At 46.1% G+C, this 19,889-nt stretch overlaps 1 protein-coding gene and 1 non-coding gene across 3 annotated transcripts in view; one reads left to right on the forward strand and one right to left on the reverse strand.

Annotated features, from left to right (window-relative positions):
- Positions 1-19,889, forward strand: part of LOC118378489 (F-BAR and double SH3 domains protein 2-like) — a 152,587-nt gene that overhangs the window by 20,398 nt on the left and 112,300 nt on the right. The window lies entirely within an intron of this gene.
- Positions 17,646-17,718, reverse strand: trnam-cau (transfer RNA methionine (anticodon CAU)). The gene has a single exon. It is a non-coding gene; the product is annotated as a tRNA-Met (tRNA).

Consider the following 19,889-nt stretch of genomic DNA (forward strand, 5'->3'; position numbering starts at 1 on the left):
CTCAAGCTCTCCTATCTGTGTACACAAGGCATTGATTACGTATGACAACACACAGCAGTCAAGACTGTTTGAGAAAGATCTCATCCCTGCACTGCTGGTGTTGCTTTTGTTTAGGGAAATAGATTTTATGGTAACTCTGCCTCTGGAGACTGTTAAAGAGTCTGCTTAGCTCTGCCTGCAGCCAGTATTCACATGTGTACTGCAAAAGTTTGTGGACACCTGCTCGTCGAACATCTCGATCCAAAATCATGGGTATTTATATGGAGTTGGTCTCCCCTTTTGCTGCTATAACAGCCTCCTCTGGGAAGGTTTTCCACTAGATGTTGAAACATTTCATCCAATTCATCCCAAATGTGTTTGATGGGGTTGAGATCAGAGCTCTGTGCAGGCCAGTCAAGTTCTTCCACACCGATCTCAACAAACCATTTCTGTGTCCACCTCACTTTGTGCACAGGGGTATTGTCATGCTGTCATGCTGAAACAGGAAAGAGCCATCCATAAACTGTTGCCACAAAGTTGGAAGCACAGAATCTTCTAGAATGTCATTGTATGCTGTAGAGTTAAGATTTCTCTTCACTGGAACTAAGGGGTCGAGCCGGAGCCATGAAAAACAGCCCCAGACCATTATTCCTCATCCACCAAACTTTACATTTGGCACTATTTATTTGGGCAGGTAGTGTTCTCCTGGCATCTGCCAAACGCCAGATATGCCTGTCGGACTGCCAAATGTTGAAGCATGATTCATCCCTCCACAGAAGGTGTTTCCACTGCTCCAGAGTCCAATGGCGATGAGCTTTACACCACTCCAGCTGACTCTTGGCATTGCGCATGGTGATCTTAGGCTTGTGTGCAGCCGCTCTGCCATGGAAACCCATTTCATAAAGCTCCTGATGAACAGTAAATTGTGCTGATGTTGCTTCCAGTCTGCGTTTGGAACTCGGTAGTGAGTGTTCCAACCGAGGACAGATTATTTTTATGCGCTTCACTCTGCTGTCCCGTTCTGTGAGCTGGTGTGGCCTACCACTTCGCTTCTGTGCCGTTGTTCCTCCTAGACGTTTCTGCTTCACAATAACAGCACTTACAGTTGACCAGGGCAGCTCTAGCGGAGCAGAAATTTGACGAACTGACTTGTTGGAAAGATGGCATCCTATGACGGTGCCACGTTGAAAGTCACTGAGCTCTTCAGTAAGGCCGTTCTACTGCCAATGTTTGTCTATAGAGATTGAATGGCTGTGTGTTCGATGTTATACAACTGTCAGCAACGGGTGAGGCTGAAATAGCACGAAGCTACTAATTTGAAGGGATATCCACGTAGCTCCTGTTCTCTGTGGCTAGCATTAGCAAAAGTGTACTAGTTAGCTAATGTCTGCTTGCTGATGCATATCGGTGCATGGCAGGTGGGTGAATGTTTTATTTATGTGAGAGGAAGAGTATGCAAACATTTTATATCTGTCTTGTTTCAGTTCCTGGGGAGGGACAGAGACACGGAGAATAGAAACACACACTTTCCTCTGCAAAGCTGAGATCTTAACTCTTTAGTCACCAAAGCTGCTCTGAGTTTATTACCCTAATTAATCATGGGGCTTGTTTAATCGGAGAGGACAATAACACCAATATACATATACACATGCATAATATATATATATCTCTCTCTCTCTCTCTAGACACACGTATGCTGACACAAACTAAAGCTGACGTAAGCATACACAGACATATGATCCTCATGAGAGAGGGGGAGGGGAGGGGTGATGGAGGAAGGGAGAGAGAGAGACTGAGGGAGGGAGAGAGAGATGGAGGGAAGGGAGAGAGAGATGGAGGGAAGGGGGAGAGAGATGGAGGGAAGGGGGAGAGAGATGGAGGGAAGGGGGAGAGAGATGGAGGGAAGGGGGAGAGGGATGGAGGGAGGGAAAGAGACGGACAGAGAGAGCGAGAGACGGACACAGAGAGAGAGAGAGAGAGAGAGAGGAGGGGGGGGGAGAGAGCGAGTGAGGGAGGGAGGGAGGGAGGGGAGGGAAAGAGACAGACAGACGGACAGAGAGAGCGAGAGACGGACACACAGAGAGGGAGGGGGAGAGAGAGACTGAGGGAAGGGGAGAGAGAGACTGAGGGAGGGGGAGAGAGAGACTGAGGGAGGGGGAGAGAGAGACTGAGGGAGGGGGAGAGAGAGACTGAGGGAGGGGAGAGAGAGACTGAGGGAGGGGAGAGAGAGACTGAGGGAGGGGGAGAGAGAGCCTGAGGGAGGGGAAGAGAGAGCCTGAGGGAGGGGAAGAGAGAGCCTGAGGGAGGGGAAGAGAGAGCCTGAGGGAGGGGAAGAGAGAGCCTGAGGGAGGGGAAGAGAGAGCCTGAGGGAGGGGAAGAGAGAGCCTGAGGGAGGGGAAGAGAGAGCCTGAGGGAGGGGGAGAGAGAGATGGAGGGAGGGGGAGAGAGAGATGGAGGGAGAGAGAGATGGGAGGGAGGGAGGGAGGGAGGGGGAGGGAAAGAGACAGACGGATAGAGAGAGGGAGAGACGGACACATAGAGGGAGGGGGAGAGAGAGATGGAGGGAGGGGGAGAGAGAGATGGAGGGAGGGGGAGAGAGAGATGGAGGGAGGGGGAGAGAGAGATGGATGGATGGAGGGAGGGATGGAGGGAAAGAGACAGACGGACAGAGAGAGCGAGAGAGAGCGAGAGAGAGAGAGGGAGAGAGATGGGAGAGAGGGAAAGAGACAGACGGACAGAGAGAGGGAGAGAGAGAGATCGACCCAGTGTCTTTAATCCCCAGAGACAGTCTTGTGGGCTTAGAGAGGATGAGGAAGAGAGAGAGAGGGAGAGAGCGAGCGAGGGGATGAGGAAGATGAGGAGAAAAAAGTCAGCGAGTCAGCTAAGCGTCCTAAATCCAGCTAAATCTGCATTTCCCTTATGTCTCCTTCACAAAGTCTCCACGCACGAGCACACACACACACTACACACAAGATTGCTCAGACACACAAATCTGATGCACAAGTGTAGGCTACATTGACTACTCTCCCTCTCAGTCCTAGTGTTGTACAGTACCTTCAAAAAGTATTCAGACCCCTTGACTTTTTCCATATTTTGTTACGTTACAGCCTTACTCTAAAATGGATTGAATATAATTTTTTCTCCGAAATCTATCCACAATACCCCATAATGACAAATGTGAGAACAGTTTTTTAAAATTATTTTTTAAAGTAAATGTATAAAAAAAAGAGTAAATTATTTAAAAAACGTATTTACACAAGTATTCAGACTTTGCTTTGTGACTCGAAATTGTGCTCAGGTGCATCCTGTTTCCATTGATAGTCATTGAGATGTTTCTACAACTTGATTGGAGTCCACCTGTGGTAAATTCAATTGATTGTAAATTATTTGGAAAGGCACACACCAGTCTATATAATGTCCCACAGTTGACAGTGCATGTCAGAGCAAAAAACCAAGCCATGAGGTTGAAGGAATTGTCTGTGAAGTGCAGAGACAGGATTGTGTCCAGGCACAGATCTGGGGAAGGGTACAAAAACCTTTCTGCAGCATTGAAGGTCCCCAAGAACACAGTGGCCTCCATCATTCTTAAATGGAAGAAGTTTGGAACCCCCAAGACTCTTCCTAGAGCTGACCGCTCGGCCAAACTGAGCAACCGGGGGAGAAGGGCCTTGGTCAGGGAGGTGACAAGAACCCGATGGTCACTCTGACAGAGCTCCAGAAGGACAACCATCTCTGCAGCACCCACCCAATCATGCCTTTATGGTAGAGTGTCCAGATGGAAGCCACACCTCAGTGAAAGGCACATGACAGCCCGCTTGGAGTTTACCAAAAGGAACTTAAAGACTCTCACCATGAGAAACAAAATGTTCAGGTCTGATGAAACCATTATTGAACTCTTTGGCCTGAATGCCAACGTCCCATCTGGAGGAAACCTGGCACCATCTCCACGGTGAAGTATGGGGGTGGCAGCATCATGCTGTGTGGATGTTTTTCAGCAGCAGGGAGCACTCGGGACCTCAGACTGGGCAAAGGTTCACCTTCCAACAGGACAACGACGCTAAGCAGACAACCAAGATAACACAGGAGTGACTTCTGGACAAGTCTCTGAATGTCCTTGAGTGGCCCAGCCAGAGCCCGGACTTGAACCCGATCGAACATCTTTGGAGAGATCTTTAAACTAGCTGTGCAGCGACGTTCCCCATGCAACCTGACAGAGATTGAGAGGATCTGCAGAGAAGAATGGGAGAAACTCCCCAAATACAGTTGTGCCAAGCTTGTGTTGCATCATACCCTAGAAGACGGTAATCTCTGCCAAAGGTGCTTCAACAAAGTACTGAGTAAAGGGTCTGAATTGGTTTGTAAATGTGATATATATTTTATTGCAAGCATTATTATTAAGCATGCTTATGGCTAACGTGGCCTGTTGCTCATGGCTAACGTGGCCTGTTGCTCATGGCTATCGTGGCCTGTGTCCTTGCCTTAAGTCTTATTTAGTGGAGTCTCTCCATACCTCCATCTCTACATTATCTCTCTGACCAATGAATATATGGGTGTTTACGTTGATCTCTGTAGTTCATCACCTGATTGATCCCAGCTGTTTTTCCATATTTGATCCCTCTCTCTTACTTTGTTTGTGTCTGTATTTTACTCTCGTTCACTCTATGCTGAGACACACAGTCACACAGTTACACAGACACAGACCCACGCACACAAATGCTGTGTGTGTGTGTGTGCTTTCAGACTCTCACTCACCCACATGTATTGTCAGGGTGTTTGTTTTTGGTTGCACAGCTGATGCAGACACAGCCTCTTGATTCTCTCGCTCCCTCTCTCTCATGCACACAAGGTTATTATAGTTTTGTGTTTTTATAAACTCAGCAAAAAAATGAACGTCCTTTCTTTCAGGACCGTCTTTCAAAGATAATTTGTAAAAATCCAAATAACTTCACAGATCTTCATTGTAAAGGGTTTAAACACTGTTTGCTATGCTTGTTCAATGAACCATAAACTATTAATGAACATGCACATGTGGAACGGTCATTAAGACACTAACAGCTTACAGACGGTAGGCAATTAAGGTCACAGTTATGAAAACTTAGGACACTAAAGAGGCCTTTCTACGGACTCTGAAAAACACCAAAAGAAAGATGCCCAGGGTCCCTGCTCATCTGCATGAACGTGCCTTAGGCAGGCTGAGGACTGCAGATGTGGCCAGGACAATAAATTGCAATGTCCGTGCTGTGAGACACCTAAGACAGCGCTGCAGGGAGACAGGACGGACAGCTGATCGTCCTCGCAGTGGCAGACCATGTGTAACAACACGTGCACAGGATTGGTACATCTGAACATCACACCTGCAGGACAGGTACAGGATGGCAACAACAACTGCCCAAGTTACACCAGGAACGCACAATCCCTCCATCAGTGCTCAGACTGTCCGCAATAGGTTGAGAGAGGCTGGACTGGGTATGTAGGCCTGTTGTAAGGCAGGTTCTCACCAGACATCACCGGCAACAACGTCGCTGGACCAGACATGACTGGCAAAAAGTGCTCTTCACTGACGAGTTGCGGTTTTGTCTCACCAGGGGTGATGGTCGGATTCGCGTTTATCGACGAAGGAATGAGCGTTACACCAAGGCCTGTACTCTGGAGTGGGATCGACTTGGAGGTGGAGGGTCCATCATGGTCTGGGACGGTGTGTCACAGCATCATCGGACTAAGCTTGTTGTCATTGTAGGCAATCTCAAAGTTCTGCATTACATGGAAGACATCCTCCTCCCTCATGTGGAACCCTTCCTGCATCCTGACATGACCCTCCAGCATGACAATGCCACCATACTGCTCGTTATGTGCGTGACTTCCTGCAAGACCGTAATGTCAGTGTTCTGCCATGGCCAGCGAAGAGCCCGGATCTCAATCCCATTGAGCACGTCTGGGACCTGTTTGATCGGAGGGTGAGGGCTAGGGCCATTCCCCCCAGAAATGTCTGGGAACCTGCAGGTGCTTTGGTGGAAGAGTGGGGTAACATCTCACAGCAAGAACTGGAAAATCTGGTGCAGTCCATGAAGTGGAGATGCACTGCAGTACTGAATGCAGCTGGTGGCCACACCAGATACTGACTGTTACTTTTGATTTTGACCCCCTTTTTTCAGGGACACATTATTCCATTTCTGTCAGTCACATGTCTGTAGGACTTGTTCAGTTTACGTCTCAGTTGTTGAATCTTGTTTTGTTCATAGAAATATTGACACATGTCAAGTTTGATGAAAATTAACACAGTTGACAGTGAGAGGACGTTTATTTTTTTGCTGAGTTGATGAATGTTTTTCGATTAGTTTTTCTATTTTTTTTGAGAATTCAATTTAGTTTCAGTTAGTTTCTGAGTCCTGATTTGCTAGTTTTTATAGTTGAAGTAATATAAAGATATTTCGTTTTTATATTATTTTTAATCAAATGTATTTATAAAGCCCTTTTTACGCTATCAAATGTCACATAGTGCTATTCAGAATCCCAACCTAAAACCCTAAACAGCAAGCAATGCAGATTTAGAAGCACGATTTTTAGGATACCTAGAGAGGAACCAGAGGGGTGGCCAGTCCTCTTTTGGCTGTGCCAGGTCAGATTGTTCTTTAAGATGTACAAATGTTCATTGATAAATGTCAGTTGGCTTTTCATAGCTGAGCATTCAGAGGTCGAGACAGCAGGTGTGGTAGAGAGGGGGAGAGTTGAAAACAGCAGGTCCAGGACAATGTAGCATGTCCGGTGACCAGGTCAGGGTTCCATAGCCGCAGGCAGAACTGGAGCAGCAGCATGACCAGCACGACTGGGGACAGTCTGGATTCATCAGGCCAGGTAGTCCTGAGGCATGGTCGTAGGCCAGGTAGTCCTGAGGCATGGTCGTAGGCCAGGTAGTCCTGAGGCATGGTCGTAGGCCAGGTAGTCCTGAGGCATGGTCGTAGGCCAGGTAGTCCTGAGGCATGGTCGTAGGCCAGGTAGTCCTGAGGCATGGTCGTAGGCCAGGTAGTCCTGAGGCATGGTCGTAGGCCAGGTAGTCCTGAGGCATGGTCGTAGGCCAGGTAGTCCTGAGGCATGGTCGTAGGCCAGGTAGTCCTGAGGCATGGTCGTAGGCCAGGTAGTCCTGAGGCATGGTCGTAGGCCAGGTAGTCCTGAGGCATGGTCGTAGGCCAGGTAGTCCTGAGGCATGGTCGTAGGCCAGGTAGTCCTGAGGCATGGTCGTAGGCCAGGTAGTCCTGAGGCATGGTCGTAGGCCAGGTAGTCCTGAGGCATGGTCGTAGGCCAGGTAGTCCTGAGGCATGGTCGTAGGCCAGGTAGTCCTGAGGCATGGTCGTAGGCCAGGTAGTCCTGAGGCATGGTCGTAGGCCAGGTAGTCCTGAGGCATGGTCGTAGGCCAGGTAGTCCTGAGGCATGGTCGTAGGCCAGGTAGTCCTGAGGCATGGTCGTAGGCCAGGTAGTCCTGAGGCATGGTCGTAGGCCAGGTAGTCCTGAGGCATGGTCGTAGGCCAGGTAGTCCTGAGGCATGGTCGTAGGCCAGGTAGTCCTGAGGCATGGTCGTAGGCCAGGTAGTCCTGTGAGGCATGGTCGTAGGCCAGGTAGTCCTGAGGCATGGTCGTAGGCCAGGTAGTCCTGAGGCATGGTCGTAGGCCAGGTAGTCCTGAGGCATGGTCGTAGGCCAGGTAGTCCTGAGGCATGGTCGTAGGCCAGGTAGTCCTGAGGCATGGTCGTAGGCCAGGTAGTCCTGAGGCATGGTCGTAGGCCAGGTAGTCCTGAGGCATGGTCGTAGGCCAGGTAGTCCTGAGGCATGGTTGTAGGCCAGGTAGTCCTGAGGCATGGTCATAGGGCTCAGGTCCTCCAGGAGGGGAGTGCGAGAGTTTAAAGGAGCATACTTAAATTCACACAGGACACCAGATACGACAGGAGAATTACACCAGATATAAACCTAACCCTAGCCCCCCGGCACAGACTATTGTAGCATAGTTACCGGAGGCTGAGAGGTGGGGGGGGGGGGGACACTGTGACCCCGTCCAATGATACCCCCGGACAGGGTTAACCAGGCAGGATATAACCCCACCCACTTTGCCAAAAACACAGCCCCTGCACCACTCGAGGGATATCAACAGAGCACCAACCTATTACCCTGATACAAGGCTGAGTATAGCCCTCGAAGATCTCCTCCGCATGAGCCTGAGGCGGCCCAAAACCGGACAGGAAGATCACATCAGTGACTCAAACCACTTAAGTGATTCACCCCGCCTAGGTACAGCATGGAAGAGCACTATTAAGCAGTGACTCAGCCCCCGTAATTGCATCAGAGGCAGAGAATCCCAGTGGAGAGAGGGGAGCCGGCCAGGCAGAGACAGCAAGGTTGGTTTGTTGCTCCAGTGCCTTGCCATTCACTTTCGCACCTTTGGGCCAGATTACACTCAATCATAGGACCTACTGAAGAGTTTAGGACCAAATTGGAGAGATGGGTAGGAGCAAGTCCAAGTAATGCTTTGTAGGTTAGCAGTAAAACCTTGATATCAATTTTTTTTTAAACTGCCCTTTTAAATATTCTTGATATATTCATCAAAAGAGAGATCAGGGTCCAGAGGAACGCCGAGGTCCTTCAGTTTTATTTGAGACGACTGTACAACCATCAAGATTAATTGTGAGATCCAACAGCATATCTCTTTGTTTCTTGGGACCTAGAACTAACATCTATGCTTTAAAAGTAAATCATTTGCCGCTGTCCACTTCCTGAAACACAGTGCTCTCCTGAGTTAGAATACCCCATGATAAGTTGTTGACCATACTATTTACTAAGAGAGTTTTCATCTATATTTTTCGTAGCTGTCTATTTACCACCATAAACCGATACCGGCACTAAGACCGTACTCAACCAGCTGTATAGGGCCATAAGTAAACAAGAAAATTCTTATCCAGAGGTGGCGCACCTAGTGGCCTGTGGTTTTTAATGCAGGAAAACTGAAATCCGTTTGACCTTATTTCTATAAGCATGTCACCTGTGCAAATAGAGGAAAAAAACTCCTAAGATTACGTTTGGTCCACACACAGAGATGCATACAAAGCTGTCCCTCGCCCGCCATTTGATAAATCTGACCAGAACTCTGTCCACCTGATTTCTGCTTGCAAGCAAAAATTCAAACAGAAAGTACCAGTGATGTGTTCTATACGGAAGTGGTCTCATGAAGCAGATGGTAAACTTACAGACTGTTTCGCTAGCACAGACTGGAATATGTTCCGGGGTTCATCCAATGGTATTGAGGAGTTTACCACATCAGTCACCGGCTTCATTAATAACTGCATCGACGACGTCGTACGTGACCGTACGTACATATCCCAACCAGAACCCATGGATTACAGGAAACATCCTCACTGGGCTAAAGGCTAGAGTTACCGCTTTCAAGGAGCGGGACACTACTCCGTGCGCTTAGAAGAAATCCCGCAAAGCCCCCCGAAGAAACGTCAAACAAGCAAAATGTCAATACAGGACTAAGATAGAATCCTACTATACCGGTTGTGAAGATCGTCGGATGTGGCAGGGCTTGCAAACTATTACGGATTACAAAGGGAAACTCAGCTGCAAGCTGCTCAGTGATGCGAGCATACCAGACGAGCTAAATGCCTTCTATGCTCCCTTCAAAGCAAGTAACACCAAACCATGTGTGAGAGCACCAGCTGTTCTTGTTTGTAGGTGACCAAATACTTTTTTTCCACCATAATTTGCAAATAAATTCATAAAAAATCCTACAATGTGATTTTTCTGGATTTTTTCCCCTCATTTTGTCCGTCATAGTTGAAGTGTACCTATGATGAAAATGACAGGCCTCTCTCATCTTTTTAAGTGGGAGAACTTGCACAATTGGTGGCTGACTAAATACTTTTTCGCCCCACTGTATGTGATCACGCTCTCCATAGCCGATGTGAGTAAGACCTTTTAAACAGGTTAACATTCACAAGGCCACAGGGCCAGACGGATTACCAGGGCATGTACTCCGAGCATGCGCTGACCAAGTGTCTTCACTGACATTTTCAACCTCTCCCAGACCCAGTCTGTAATACCTACATGTTTCAAGCAGAACACCATTGTCAGAGTGCCCAAGAAGGCCAAGGTAACCTGTCTAAATGATTACCGCCCGTACTACTCAGATCTGTAGCTATGAAAATGCTGGTCATGGCTCACATCAACATCATCGTCCCAGGCACCCTGAACCCACTACAATTCACATTCCACCCCAACAGATCCACAGATGATGCAGTCTCTATTGCACTCCACACTGCCCTTTCCCACCTGGACAAAAGGAACACCTACAGTATGCGACAATGCTGTTCATTGACTACAGCTCAGCGTTCAACACCATAGTGCCATCCAAGCTCATCAATAAGCTAAGGACCCAGCTAATACTCCTGGGACTAAACACATCCCTCTGCAACTGCATCCTGGACATCCTGACGGGCCACCCCCAGGTGGGTAGGAAACAACACCTCCCCCACAACACGGGGGTCCCTCAGGTGTGTGTTCTTAGTTCCCTCTTTTACCCCCCTGTTCACCCACGGCTATGTGGCCTCACATGACTAAAAACTCCATCACTAAGTTTACCGTCGACACGACGGTGGTAGGCTTGATCACCGCCGACGATGAGCCATCTTAATCGGCAGGAGGCCAGAGACGTGGCAGTGTGGTGCCAGGACAACAACAACTCCCTCAACGTGAACAAAACAAAGGAGTTGATTGTAGACTACAGGAAACGGAGGGTCGAGCACGCCACCATTCACATTGACGGGGCTGTACTGGAGAGGGTCGAGAGCTTCATGTTCCTCTGTGTCCACATCACTAAAGATCTATCATGGTGAAAACACACCGGCACAGGAAAAAGGGCAAGACAACAACTCTTCTCCCTCGGGAGGTTGAAAACATTTGACATGGGCTCTCAGATCCTCAAAAAGTTCTACAGCTGCACCATGGAGAGCATCTTGACTGGCTGCTCACCACTTGGCATGGCAACTGCGTTGTACACAGACCGGTGCACCATAGAACTACAGTAGGCCTTTATGCAAACAAGCCATTTGCCACACAGATCTGCCATCATTCACTTTTACCTGGACTGTGTGTTTTTATAGACAGTAGGATCTGCCATCATTCACTTTGACCTGAACTGTGTGTTTACAGGCAGTAGGACCTGTCCTCATTCACTTTGACCTGGACTGTGTGTTTACAGGCAGTAGGACCTGCCATCATTCACTTTGACCTGAACTGTGTGTTTACAGGCAGTAGGACCTGTCCTCATTCACTTTGACCTGAACTGTGTGTTTACAGGCAGTAGGACCTGCCATCATTCACTTTGACCTGAACTGTGTGTTTACAGGCAGTAGGACCTGCCATCATTCACTTTGACCTGAACTGTGTGTTTACAGGCAGTAGGACCTGCCATCATTCACTTTGGCCTGAACTGTGTGTTTACAGGAAGTTACAACAGAGCGACTTTAGATCAATAGAACAAAAAGCCTCAAAATACACCTGAATGGATTTCTACAAATATGTCAATACCACAGGAGTCTTCTTACATTTGGGAACTTTACAGTCCAACTTGATCAAACTTTCATTAAAAGGCAGGTTCTCTCCCTCAGTTATGAACATAAACAACAACAAGATCAACAGCTAGTGCTAGCCGGAGCAAGATGAGCTAAAATCTAATGAAGATAAATCCTCTCAAACTGTTTGAGCTATTTGGCCATTAAAATTGCACTGATAAGCAATGGGGAATTGTAGCCTTCTGCAACTTGCCTGCAACAAAGCACCCAAGCTAACAAAGCAACCAAGCTAACTGGCTAAAGTTGGCTAGCTTGCTAGCTAGCTACTCACAAAAACTTTACTCTGACCATTTAACTCATCCTAGCAGAGTTGGTTAGCCTGTTTAGCTAGCCTGTTTACATGTTATCTAGAGAGTTCTTGACTAACTATATATTTTTTTGCCTACATTAATGGTCATATTCAGCAGGAGTTGCGCGTTCGTAAATTCATCAGTTATTCTGAGCTGTGGCACACTCAGACGAGAGTGCTCTGAAATCAGAGTAGATAGCCAGAGTGAATTTGTGAATGTAAGAGATATGCTAATTGAATAACAGTCGTTCAAGTTCATTTTTTGCATCATTGGGATGAAGCTAATATGTTCTCATGCATTTCTGATTCAGATTTCAGATGTCGTCCTCTCTTGAGAACATTAGTTTTTACTGCTCTGTCAAAACATGATATTACTGAAAGAACAAACACTGTCTACAATACAGCCACAGATCATTAAATAACACAGCCACAGATCATTAAATAACACAGCCACAGATCATTAAATAACACAGCCACAGATCATTAAATAACACAGCCACAGATCATTAAATAACACAGCCACAGATCATGAAATAACACAGCCACAGATCATGAAATAACACAGCCACAGATCATTAAATAACACAGCCACAGATCAGTAAATAACACAGCCACAGATCATTAAATAACACAGCCACCCAGCACACACAACAGCAAGCCTGTGAATGCTAGTTATGTGATATTGCCGGCAGGATTCAAACTGACATATTCTGTCCTCAGTGATACCAGTCATATTAAATAATATTTAATATTTAACCAGGTGTAAACTAGTCATTGGGGAATGTGTGCGCACACGTGTGAGAGATCTGGTCATTGGTTGCTCTTGTTTACCTACAGCAGAGCCAACCATGGCAGTGTTACCATGGAGGCATGAGAGGCTTAGACATGTCCAAAGATCATGTGTGTGCGTACCAAGTCTAGGCCTGCTTTTTCGTGTGTGTGTGTGTGTGTGTGTGTGTGTGTGTGTGTGTGTGTGTGTGTGTGTGTGTGTGTGTGTGTGTGTGTGTGTGTGTGTGTGTGTGTGTGTGTGTGTGTGTGTGTGTGAGAGAGCTTGTCCCCCATCCCTCTTATCTTTCTACCCTCTTATCTGTTGTCAAGGTGAGCTCTGTGGTGGAGTCTAGGTGATAGGCAAGGTGATATTGTTGTTTTGCCAGTGGTAGTAAGTTTGTTTAGTCTGGTCTGGATGTGGGTTTCTCTGTGCCCTTGGATAAAAGACCAGTGTGTCCTCTTCATGACCCCCTAGTGGCCCTCCTCATGACCCCCTAGTGCCAACCCTCCTCATGACCCCCTAGTGCCCCTCCTCATGACCCCCTAGTGCCAACCCTCCTCATGACCCCCTAGTGCCAACCCTCCTCATGACCCCCTAGTGCCAACCCTCCTCATGACCCCCTAGTGCCAACCCTCTTAATGACCCCTAGCGCCCCTCTTCATGACCCCCAAGCGCCCCTCTTCATGACCCCCAAGCGCCCCTCTTCATGACCCCCAAGCGCCCCTCTTCATGACCCCCAAGTGCCCCTCTTCATGACCCCCTAGTGCCAACCCTCTTCATGACCCCCTAGCGCCCCTCTTCATGACCCCCAAGTGCCCCTCTTCATGACCCTCAAGTGCCCCTCTTCATGACCCCCTAGCGCCCCTCTTCATGACCCCCTAGCGCCCCTCTTCATGCAGATGAACCAACAGAAAGATGAACCAGCTAAACCAGAGCAGGCAGATGAACCAACAGAAAGATGGATTAGCTGAACCAGAGCAGGCAGATGAACCAACAGAAAGATGGATTAGCTGAACCAGAGCAGGCAGATGAACCAACAGAAAGATGGATTAGCTGAACCAGAGCAGGCAGATGAACCAACAGAAAGATGAACCAGCTAAACCAGAGCAGGCAGATGAACCAACAGAAAGATGGATTAGCTAAACCAGAGCAGGCAGATGAACCAACAGAAAGATGGATTAGCTGAACCAGAGCAGGAAGATGAACCAACAGAAAGATGGATTAGCTGAACCAGAGCAGGCAGATGAACCAACAGAAAGATGGATTAGCTGAACCAGAGCAGGCAGATGAACCAACAGAAAGATGGATTAGCTGAACCAGAGCAGGAAGATGAACCAACAGAAAGATGGATTAGCTGAACCAGAGCAGGCAGATGAACCAACAGAAAGATGGATTAGCTGAACCAGAGCAGGCAGATGAACCAACAGAAAGATGGATTAGCTGAACCAGAGCAGGCAGATGAACCAACAGAAAGATGAACCAGCTAAACCAGAGCAGGCAGATGAACCAACAGAGAAATGGATTAGCTGAGCCAGATGTTGTCATTCCCTTTTCTACTGAGCACATAATTACATCAGTGAAATGAGTATTTAACTATTTTGAGTCCGTTTTTAGTTAATTTGTCCTTGTTCCCGATGTGTAATAGCGTAGGCTATAAACTACTGCTTAACTCTATTACCACGTGATTAGATAGCAGGTGCTGTGTAACAATGTTATGAAAAACTAGCTGGGAAACAAAAATGTGCATGAAAATCTATTGTCTCTTGGTGGCCTCGAACCCCCAAACTTCCAGTCAACAGCCAAGTGAGCTGATAAAGTGAAGTGGTCGAATTTTAGTCTGTAGTTTGAGTATCTAGTTTGAAGCGTTGCGTTTGTCATAGTGAGACAATCTACTCTATGTGAGGCTCAGACAGATTGAGAGTGATGTGGTGCCTACTGCACCAACGAGGCCTGGGTGGCTGAAGAGAAGATTTGACCTCAAACTCGATCAGTTTCTGGTTTCAGTTTAAAGTTTGTCGGTTTTGCGTTTGTTGATAGGTAGGTGACGGGGTATATTTTCCAAGCCCGCACCCAGAGTGGCAGCTCTTAAAAAGCCAGCCGTCCCTGGGTGGCCTCGAACAACCATCCATTCGGTTAACAGACAAATAATATAATATAATATATGCCATTTAGCAGACGCTTTTATCCAAAGCGACTTACAGTCATGTGTACATACATTCTACGTATGGCTGGTCCCGGGGATTGAACCCACTGCCCTGGCGTTACAAGCGCCATGCTCTACCAACTGAGCTACAAGCGCCATGCTCTACCAACTGAGCTACAGAAGGACCAAATGAGAAACTAGAATTTTCTGGGACTCAAATCTACTACCTAATTTAAATGTATTTACACTTTCTTTCTACTCACAATGTTATGTTGCAACTACGTACGTTATAAACATTTATCAATTATTTCAAAGTTTATAAATGACTTGCTGTATCTATTTAATCCTGAAGTGGTAGCAGTTTTAGATTGGGTACTGCTATCAAGTTTACTAATCATTTGTAAATGGGTTGTTATTAAGAATGATTTTGACCAGGAACCAAAGCATTAATAGGCCTAAAGCCATTAGCAACTACCTACCCTCATAGGCATCCTTTTAAATCGTTAAGCTGTCTGACATTCGTACATATTAGGCTATGTATAATGAGGGTTTTTAAATATACTGAACAAAAATATAAACGCAACTTGCAACAATTCCAATGATTGTATGAAGTTACAGTTCATATAAGGCGAATCAGTCAATTTAAATAAATTAATTAGGCCCTAATCTATGGATTTCACATGACTGGGCAGGGGTGCAGCCATGGGTGGGCCACTTGGGAGCCAGGCCTAGCCAATCAGAATGAGTTTTTCACCACAAAAGAGCTTTATTACAGACAGAAATACTCAGTTTCATCAGCTGTCTGGGTGGCTGGTTTCAGACGATCTCGCAGTTGAAGAAGCTGGATGTGGAGGTCCTGGGCTGGCGTGGTTACACGTGGTCTGCGGTTGTGAGGCTGGTTGGACGTACTGCCAAATTCTCTAAAATGACGTTGGAGGTGGCTTATGGTAGAGAAATTAACATGACATTTTCTGGCAACAGCCCGCACCTGCCCGCCCGTCCAGCATCAATTCTCTGGATGGTTCTGACTTAGAATATGTGGACAACTACAAATACCTAGGTGTCTGGTTAGACTGTAAACTCTCCTTCCAGACTCACATTAAGCTTCTCCAATCCAAAATTAAATCTAGAATCTGCTTCCTATTTCGCAAAACAAAGCATCCTTCACTCTTGCTGCCAAACATACCCTCATAAAACTGACCATCCAACCAATCCTCGACTTCGGCGATGTCATTTACAAAATAGCCTCCAACACTCTACTCAACAAATTGGATGCAGTCTATCACAGTGCCATCCGTTTTGTCACCAAAGCCCCATATACTACCCACCACTGTGACCTGTATGCTCTCGTTGGCTGATCCTCACTTCATATTCGTCGCCAAACTCACTGGCTGCAGGTCATCTACAAGTCTCTGCTAGGCAAAGCCCCGCCTTTGTCTCTGCTCACTGGTCACCATAGCTTCACCCACCCATAGCAGGCGCTCCAGCAGGTATATCTCACTGGTCACCCCCAAAGCCAATTCCTACTTCGGCCGCCTTTCCTTGCAGTTCTCTGCTGCCAATGATTGGAACGAACTGCAAAAATCACTGAAGCGGGAGACTTATCTCCCTCACTAGCTTTAAGCACCAGCTGTCAGAGCAGCTCACAGATCACTGCACCTGTACATAGCCCATCTGTAAACAGCCCATCTAACTACCCCTTTTCCCCATACTGTTATTTATTTTATTTATTTTGCTCCTTTGCCCCCCAGTATCTCTACTTGCACACTCATCTTCTGCACATCTATCTCGCCAAAACATTTTTTATTATATTTTTTTTAACAGACATAGTCTGTTTTTAACAGATGCCGCGTAAGTTATAGGTCCGTTAGTGTTAGTTAGTTAGTGTTAGTTATAGGTGTTAGTGTTAGTTATAGGTGTTAGTGTTAGTTAGTGTTAGTTAGTTAGTTAGTTAGTTAGTTAGTTAGTTAGTTAGTTATAGGTGTTAGTTAGTGTTAGTGTTAGTTAGCTAGTGTTAGTTAGTTAGTTAGTTATAGGTGTTAGTGTTAGTTAGTGTTAGTTAGTTAGCTAGTGTTAGTTAGTTAGTGTTAGTTAGTTATAGGTGTTTTAATAAAGTAGTAATATATATATATTTTAAATGAACAGAAAAGCATTAACATATGCCTTATATGATCTATTATTCACTTTTAAATGAGTGTTACCAGATTGTGTTATGATGAAAGGTAAGACAGTTCCACCAAGTTCATATGGTGGGTTTTTATATCCGTTTCAGCCTACGTTTCCAGTCCAGACTCAATGGGCATGTCATTAATGTCATTAATTGAAAGGACCATTGAACAGCAGGAAATATCCCAGTTTGTGTCTTAACCTTTTAGGCCCTTTTGAAGGTGGAATGTGATCTGTTCTCAAGCCAATGGTGAAAAACCACATGTTGCCAACGGCAAAAGGCACTGCTGAGATTTGAACTCAGGATCTCCTGTTTACTAGACAGGCGCTTTAACCAACTAAGCCACAGCACCAGGTGATTTCTCTAGCTGCTGTGGAGTGTTTTGTTTTAATGGTTCAGAGGTCCCGTTGACGGGTGACTCAGTTCTTTGTAATGCAGTCTCCGGAAGTTCAGCACACTCCTCCTAAACAGGATATTCAAAGTGGAGAGGTAGGAATGCAAGTCTTTGAGCCCTTCTTTAACAAACTTAAACTAGAAATTCAAACTAAAAAAGTTTCAGTAGATTATATTGTTGTTGTTAAGGTTAATTGAATTAGTATTTTCAGTTTTTTTTTTCAGCCTAAGTGATCGAAGTTGAGTTTATTTTAAATTTGTTGAGGCTTGAGCATATCGTAGTAAAACAGTCTGCCCCCTGTGAGGATCGAACTCACGACCTTCAGATTATGAGACTGACGCGCTGCCTACTGCGCCAAAGAGGCCTGGAGGAGATTGGGAGCATGTGTCTCTTTCCATGACATAGGGAGCTTGTGTCCGTTTCCGTGTGTCAGGTTTCTGGGGTAAATGGTGGAGGTGGGGTTAAATTCTGATCCCTGATTGGCTGATGGTGCTTCAACCAGAGGCTCTAGTTCAGAGCACAGCTTTAGACCAGAGATGCCTAGTCTGTCTGTCTATGTCTTTTCAACTGTTGGTCTGTCTGTCTGTGTCGTTCTATGTAAAGAAGGCACACTGGTGCAGTCAGGAGAGAGAGAATATAGTGTTTTGTGGTTTGTGTGTGTGTGACGCAGTCCTATTCTGGACAGAGAGAAGAGAGTGCATTTCTCTCTCTAAACAGTGACTAGGGAACCTGTGGAATTTGATTGGGATTTAAACCCAAAATGTTTACGGCTCAGTTTCTCAGGCACACACACACAGACACACAGACACACAGAGTAAAGAGCTTGATGAGGTCTCTTCCTGTCTAGGCTGTAATTAGTGTTTGAGGGGATTGTGGGTAGCCTAATTATGCTCTCTAAGTGTCGCCTTCCTCCTCCCATCTATCCATCCATCTCTCCCTCTGTCTGCAGAACTCCTGACTGCAATCATCGTGTCTGTCTGTCCTTCTGTTTGAGACACCGGAACAGGGATTGTTCTGGGGTCTCAGCCCTAGTAGTGGGTCAAGAGGGGGAAGGGTGGGAGGTTATCTGTTTCTGAGAGTTTGAGGTGGAAGCTAAGCTCATAACATGCCTGTGCTGGTTTAACTGTCCTGGGAAAGACTGTGTGTGGGTGGACAAGCCGGCCCAGGGGACCTGACTCAGAAACAGATCAGCTTTCACTGCGTAGAGGAAGAACGCACCCTGTATGGTGGTTAGTTGTGTGTTTCATTTGTTTCATTTGATATGTCCAGACGTCTCATGGCATGAAGCAGATTACATACAATACCAGTCAAACGTTTGGACACACCTACTCATTACAGGGTTTTTCTTTTATTTTTTAAAACTATTTTCTACATTGTAGAATATTAGTGAAGACATCAAAACCGTTAAATAAAATATAGGGAATCATAGAGTAACCAAAAAAGTGTTAAACAAATCAAAATATATTTTATATTTGAGATTCTTCAAAGCAGCCACCCTTTGCCTTGATGACAGCTTTTCAATACCATTTTTAAAAATGCAGGGGTGCTATGCCACTGCTTATAGCTACAAGTTAATTACAACTATAAGAAATCTAAGATGTGTTAAATAAATTATATCCAGCTCAGCGCTCCAGCTATGTATTGTGTTGCTAACTTGCTAGCTAACTGTCTAGATGTCAGCTATGTGTTGTGTTGTTAACTTGCTAGCTAAGTGTCTAGATATCAGCTATGCATTGTGTTGCTAACTTGCTAGCTAAGTGTCTAGATGTCAGCTATGCATTGTGTCGATAACTTGCTAGCTAAGTGTCTAGATGTCAGCTATGCATTGTGTCGATAACTTGCTCGCTAAGTGTCTAGATGTCAGCTATGCATTGTGTTGCTAACTTGCTAGCTAAGTGTCTAGATGTCAGCTATGCATTGTGTTGCTAACTTGCTAGCTAAGTGTCTAGATGTCAGCTATGCATTGTGTTGCTAACTTGCTAGCTAAGTGTCTAGATGTCAGCTATGCATTGTGTCGATAACTTGCTAGCTAAGTGTCTAGATGTCAGCTATGCATTGTGTCGATAACTTGCTAGCTAAGTGTCTAGATGTCAGCTATACATTGTGTTGCTAACTTGCTAGCTAAGTGTCTAGATGTCAGCTATACATTGTGTTGCTAACTTGCTAGCTAAGTGTCTAGATGTCAGCTTTGCATTGTGTTGCTAACTTGCTAGCTAAGTGTCTAGATGTCAGCTATGCATTGCTGACTTGCTAGCGAAGTGTCTAGATGTCAGCTATGCATTGTGTTGCTAACTTGCTAGCTAAGTGTCTAGATGTCAGCTATGCATTGTGTTGCTAACTTGCTAGCTAAGTGTCTAGATGTCAGCTATGCATTGCTGACTTGCTAGCTAAGTGTCTAGATGTCAGCTATGCATTGTGTTGCTGACTTGCTAGCTAAGTGTCTAGATGTCAGCTATGCATTGTGTTGCTAACTTGCTAGCTAAGTGTCTAGATGTCAGCTATGCATTGTGTTGCTAACTTGCTAGCTAAGTGTCT

The sequence above is a fragment of the Oncorhynchus keta genome, chromosome 1 (genome assembly GCF_023373465.1).
Source record: "Oncorhynchus keta strain PuntledgeMale-10-30-2019 chromosome 1, Oket_V2, whole genome shotgun sequence".
NCBI lineage: Eukaryota > Metazoa > Chordata > Actinopteri > Salmoniformes > Salmonidae > Oncorhynchus > Oncorhynchus keta.